A 7,105-nucleotide genomic window follows, 5' to 3' on the forward strand; every position below is an offset into this window, starting at 1 on the left:
GTTTTTCACTTAAAAGCAAAAGTTTTTGGAAGTGAAAATTATAGAAAAGGAAAATTTTATTTGTATTAACTATTTAAAATATATATAAAATTAGATTAATTTATATTTTATGTATTATTACATTAAATTATTTAAATATTTCATGTATCGTTATATTAAATTATTTAAATATAATTTATTACTATATTTAAGTTTTAAAATATTTTAAGTATTATTAATTTTATAAATAATTTATATTACTTAATTAAAAGGTATTTAAATTTATACTTCATGTACCATTATATTAAATTATTTAAATATCATATAAATTAAATATTTTTTAATAATTTCATTATAAGTTCGATTATATATGGTTTTTTAAGATAATGTCTAAAACTATTTATAGCTCTTCCTTAACTCATAAATAGGAGAATAATATGCTTCAATGCACTCAAACTCACATCATTTGCATTAACAACAATACTCATGTCAATTGAGTTAAGACTCAATCAAGAACTTAAATTATTTTTAACTTTTCACTATCGTGTCTAAAAATGATATCTTAATCTTCAATCACAATTTCCAGTAATAATGGACAACAATAAAATTCACAATTACACTTTTCTACAGCATTTTCTACCACACTTTTAAAAACATTTTTTTTCTAAAACATCTTTAAAAAATAATTTTCAACCGCAACAATAATGAAGATTTAATTCAATATATTTAAAAACAGTTTTTTATTAGAAAGTTGACTTGGATATTTTACACCTCATCAATTATTTCACCTTCATTTTCCATAATATTTTTCCACTTCATAAGTTCTTCTATGGTTGTAGCTATATTTTAGCCTTTCTGTGTGTTGGAACTACCTTGCTCGAAGCTCTAATCTACGGCAAAAGTAAATCACCAATTTGGAATAAAGAAATAAGGAAGAACTTGGCTTCCAATAAGGTAACTCTTTCAAAGCATTATAAACTGCATCATCGGCACCGTTATTTCATCTTTAAATAGGTTTATGAAGGTTGGGCAATCAAAGTAAAGAGAACAAAATCAGCTAATGAAAACTACTTAATTATTATTTTAATATTTTTTACATTTAATATATTATTTTTATTAAATTAAAAATAAATAATAACCTGATTACAGTTTACTTCCTCTATATAATATCGTAATGAATATTTTCCCAAAATCAAAAAGAAAATCTAATGTTTATATAAAAGCAAAAGGGTTTAGAAAGCTCTTAATATATAAAAAAATTGACATCCCTTTGAAGAAACCACCTAACTTGAGTGTTGAATGTTAAAAATAAAATTAATTAAGCTTTTTCGTTAATAAAACTATCATGAATTGATTTAACTGTTAATAAACATTGATAGAAATAATAATAAAATTATTAAAAATTATAAAATAGTATAAAATGTATAAAAATAATTAAAACTATTACAGAAATGATACAAAATTAAAAAATATAAAAATACATCTATCTCTCAAAAATTGATAATAATAATAACAATAATAATAATAATAATATAAATTTTGTTTTTTGAAATGCAAGACACGGTGAAGTACTAAGTGGCTCAACAGGAGCAAGCCGCTTCGGGTCTAGGTCCACTACCGAGGCTAGCCCAAATGTTGGCTTGGTGGGTGTTAAAATAACAAAAAATAAATTTTTTCTAAAAATATAAAATTGGTATATAACAGTGTTTAAGATTGAATATATAGTGATTGGTAATAATTTTATTTTTTAATGAAAGCAAGTACAAAAAAGAAGAAAACAAAAGAGATTGAAATGAAAAATTAAAATTAAAGTTAAAATCACCGAAAGAAATATCACAAGTAAAAAGGATGAAAATATAAATAAAAGCAAACCTCGAATTTAATTATTAAAGTAGAGATGAATTAAATATTTTTAATAAATTAATTATAGTTACTTTCTCGACAGTCAAGAGGAAGTTGGTTGAAATTATTTATCTTATAAACAAAGAACCTTATAATTTAGAGCAACATAATTCTAGGAAATAAATCTGGTTTATTTAGACCAAATTGCATATCTACGTAACATGAATCACAAATGTAACTTACACTCATGCATGTGTTAAAATTTAACAAATACAAAATTAAAATTTCAATTGACAAGTTATCAAACCTAGATATGTATACTTAAAAGAGATAAAATTAATTAATTAGATCTTGAAGATTGAGTAGAAAAAGTTACTAGATCTAATTTTAATCATAGTAATGTGTATTATTAAGATAAAGTTCGTATAAAGGTGGAAAAACAAAACGCCCTTAATTAAAGCATTATTTTAGTTTTTTGATATCTTTGTATCGCTAATTTCAAGGTCATTTTGGTATCTTTCCAACATTTTTAGGCAACAAGAACTAAACTGGCATGGTTAGATATTTTAACCCTGTTTTAACGATGTATTATAGGTCTAAATTGGAGTTTTGTAATTTCGAATATGATTAAAATAGTAAATCAGGGTCAAGTTGAGATTTTTAAATAAGTCCAAACCACATAATTTATCAAAATAATATTTAAGTTTCATTTTCTACTATGCTAAGATTTTTGTTTTTGTCTTTATAATTGTTTCTGTTCAATTTGTTCTCAGTAAGAATATAAGGGAGTTGGTGTCATTTTTGAACTGAAAATTATCTTTGTAACTAAGCAAATATTCAAAAAAAAAAAATTAACATACTGTGCATTTAGATGACTCACGTGTCTTACATTAAACATTGAAAACATTTGTAAGTCTATTGCAACAATAATTCCAACACCCATTGGATTAAGTCACGTGTGATAAATCTTAACCAACTAGTAGGAACATGAATTCTCATCCAATTAATATGTGAATCCAAACACATTAGATATCACATGCAGAGGCAAATTTAGGGGGCTGACAGGGCCCCAGCCCCTCCCCAAAATGAAAAATTGTCATTTAGGCCCTTTAAAGTTTTTAAAAATTTTAAATTTGTAAAAGTTAAATTGTACTTTGGCTCCCCCTAAAATTATAAAAATTTAATTTAATCCTTTAAAAATTATAAAGATATAGACTATAAAAAATTAAAATTTCATTTAGCCTCCCTAAAAATTTGTTTTGGTTTCGCCCCTGATCACATATCAATAATCGTTTCACGTTTGGCTATTATTCTAACTTAAGTAGAGCTTCGTAGGAAATTACTTAACTAGAATAATCTTGAGTGTATAACTATCAACTCAATACCCATCATAAATATGTACTCTACATGAGTCATCTTGAGACAATCTAATGAGTAAAATACATGACTAGTTGTCTTCCCTAGTGAAGTCCACTTGATAATACTTATTATGGGGTGTGACAAGTGTAAAATCTGCTCAAAGTATTATCACATCATCATACAAAGACCATTGATGAAGGTCATAGGTCTTCTTTCACTCAATATTTTAAGAACATGTAAGATTTTTATTCTAGTTTCAATCATAAATGATTAAATATGCAAGGACAAGTACAAATGACATTCTCTTTCCAAAACCATATGGTATGCTTATATTATATCCGCATGAATATGCCAATTTGATCTCATATATTCTCGTATTGCATGCTATAAAATTGTGAAATTAAATTAACTTTGATCAACTAAAAGTTTCATGATTCTATTCTAATGAAAAATAAAATAAAATTATAATATTTTTCCCAAAGCATATTTGGAGAAAGTCAAGTAACTTGTGGGTTTTTAAAAATATCAAAAAAATCTTAAATTAACATGTTCTCCCAAAAAAAAATAGTTTCAAAACCCGACAACTCAAAATTTAACCAAAATGGGATCCACCGTTGGGCCATCGCTGTTGGCCACTGCCAGTCAGCTCATTGCCAACCACCACCGTTGGTTCTTGTCGCTGTCTCATTCAGTTTCGATTTCGGTTTTGTTCACGTTGTCAGTCACCTCACTTCTTCGATTTCCACCAAAAATTTTATGTTACAAAAATTTCTAGTCCGTTTTCGTCTCACATAAATTTTTCTAATTTTTACAAGAAATAAAAATTAAAATAAACATGCGTGGAGATGATAGTCCACGATCTAATTACAACCCAAAATTTACGAAAACCAATATTACATCCAATCTAGTTTCTAGGAATCACCATCTTCGATAAATTTATTTGATAACATAATATAAATAATCCATACTTTCATCCTTATGCATAATAATCCAAAACATGCATACAATTTAAGAATGTCACTTCTCATCTTCATTTAATCAAACAATGAGAGAAAGAGAAAAAAAATTGAAATCGTTTTCCACCATAAACACAGTACAACCTAGCTCTGATATCAATTGCTAAAAAAAATCTATTTAGAAAATAGTGTTTCTAGGCATAGTGGAAGTTTAATTTTTTTCTTTAAAACTGAGTTTTATGATATTTATAACAATAAATCATTGTTCTTTGTACAAGGTGGTTAAGTCAATCTCGACTTTCCACCAAACAATCTTTTTTGCTATTCTCAAACCATGAATTGCTTTGAGTGTGGACTCAAACAACACGAACCAATCGCATAGAATGAAACTTTATTAACTTTTAGTGGGAAAGTTAATTCTTTCTATAACCAGAAACTATGCGTTTTTCACATAAAATAGAATTTATTTTGCAAAATAAATTTCCACTATTTTCTAATAGAATAACGATGCTAACGGTTTGTGTAAATGGTTTAACTCATAGTTCTTATTTATAGAAAAATAGTATAAGAGTTTTGTTCGAATAAAGTCTAATTAAATAATAATATTTTAATAGAAAACACAACTTCTACTCTTAGGTAGAAGTGTTAGGGGCAACAACATCCTTAGAAAAATACTAGGGTTTGCCGCCCATTGTATGTAACAAGACTTGATTGGGTCTTCCATGTATTAGATCTAGTTATATGTGTTATCAGGATTTATTCAACTATAATACTGTTTTCTATTTTCGAAAATATTATATATTTAATCAATTTATTTATTTACTTAAATTATTTTCTAAACCTAATTCTAAATTGTTAAAATCATGACAAGTTTACTATACTAGAATCCATAAGAAAATATATTTAATTATCTTATTCAATAAATCTATGATGACTATTTAATTTAATTTTTGCTTGAACTTCAATTATTTAACTACAATTAATTAAATAATAATTTAAAGAAATTAAATTAATTTCTAAGTCATCTTTTGTACTTAGCGAGAAAACACATTCATTGGAGATAGTGATGCATGCAATCTATTTCTCTTACTTCATTTTCATTCATTCCATATTATATATTGGTTCTACATGCAATTTGTTTTGGTTATCTTGAGCTAGTGAAAGAACCAATTGGATATATATAATTAGTGATAAGATAATTTGTAATTAAGCTTTGGCTCTGTACCTATTAATTATAATATTATTTAGTTATGAAGTCATTCCACCAAAATATCATGATTGAACTCTCCCTTTTTATATGCCATTATGAAACCTACTCATTAAGTGGTTGTCTGATTACTTTGTCATAATTGTGTTACTTTCATAGAATATCCTTAACTTCTTTGGGATAAATCTGTCATCCCAGTATGATCTTATTTATCTCATAGCAAGCATTACATATTCCTTCATGAAAAGTCAATTACTAACAAATATTAATTAAATCATTTATCCCTAAGACAAATGCCCTGTAATCACGCTACTTTTTATCTATCATGTAATGTTGATAGGAGAATATCATTTACCCTTTATTAGACTATGAATTTCACTATTGCGGAATGATGCTACATCATGCAGAAGTCGTATACCTAATGTATCAATTTTCAGTTTCTTATCTATTTGAACTCAAACTTTCATTTACATCAAAGTATACGAGCCACACATAAATAGTTCATCATCCACTTAAGTTTAAGATATGTCACACTATGAATGTCACAAGTGAATAAATCTATTAACGGATTTAGAATCTATTTTACTTGAGTCTTACCTGATGTACTACTAGTCCAGTCAGTCACATCTATATCTCTATCTTTTGGGAGTCATTCGTTCCGATACATAAGATAATATATCTCCTCAATTAGATTTGATAGATGACATATTAATCTTTCAATCGATTTACTCAATTTCGATTAGACTGAGGATGTTCAGATTATCTACTAATATAATTTGTCTTCTAGCATTATGATCCAATTACGTAATGCCGTTTAATATTAGTTTAAACATTAGATAATCAGTGAGCCAATATTTGCTTCTTCTTTTTGTGCTTTCTATGCAAAAACCGTAAAGGACAATATACAAAAGATATTAATGATTCTAATAAATTTTTATTAAACCAATTTGTTTGAAAAATTAGAAGCATATAGACGAAATCATTGTACTAATAATACTAGATCCCAATAGTTAAAACTTTATGAAATCTTTTATTAAATTCTATAAACTACAACACTTGTATATATATATAAATTCATGAATGTAAATGCCTATATCTAGAAATGAAGAAGCTGCAATTCTTCTTTCCTTTTGTGATTTTGCATTGCTTGAATTGTTACAGTTCCTTATCAATCTCTTTGAGAAATAGATATTAGTATTTTAATATTCTTCAAAGCCCTAAGATCCTTTGGTCTTTGAAATCCAAAAGAATTTAGTTCGTGAATTAAAAGAAAAGCAACATAAGTTCTTTCGGCTTTCGCAAGTAAATCCTTTCATACAAATTTAAACAATGTTTTAAATTTTGAAAAGCAAATAAAAAAATGAAAATGCGACCAAACATGTAAGCTCATTACCTTAAAACATTGTTTCATTTTTAAAACTATAAAGTGCCTTTAAAACTTTTTTAAAATTTTTATGAAATACGCATAAATTGTCATTAAAATTTAGTACTTCAATTAACTTTTCCTTAAAAAAAACACATTTAACTAAAATTTTCCATAAAACATGTAATTTAACTAAAATTGTAAGTTGAGAACTAAAATGACCCTAATCACAACTCATGACAAACTTATGTGGTTAGTAAGTTGATTGGTATGAAGTTCAAAATTCAATCATTGTACTTGTAAGCCCATGACCCTTCCCCTTCACTTGTATAAAAAAAGAAAAGGAATCAATGACTAAATTAATCATTATGTCAAAAAATATTGCAAAATCTTAGTATA

The sequence above is a fragment of the Gossypium raimondii genome, chromosome 7, assembly GCF_025698545.1.
Source record: "Gossypium raimondii isolate GPD5lz chromosome 7, ASM2569854v1, whole genome shotgun sequence".
Lineage (NCBI taxonomy): Eukaryota > Viridiplantae > Streptophyta > Magnoliopsida > Malvales > Malvaceae > Gossypium > Gossypium raimondii.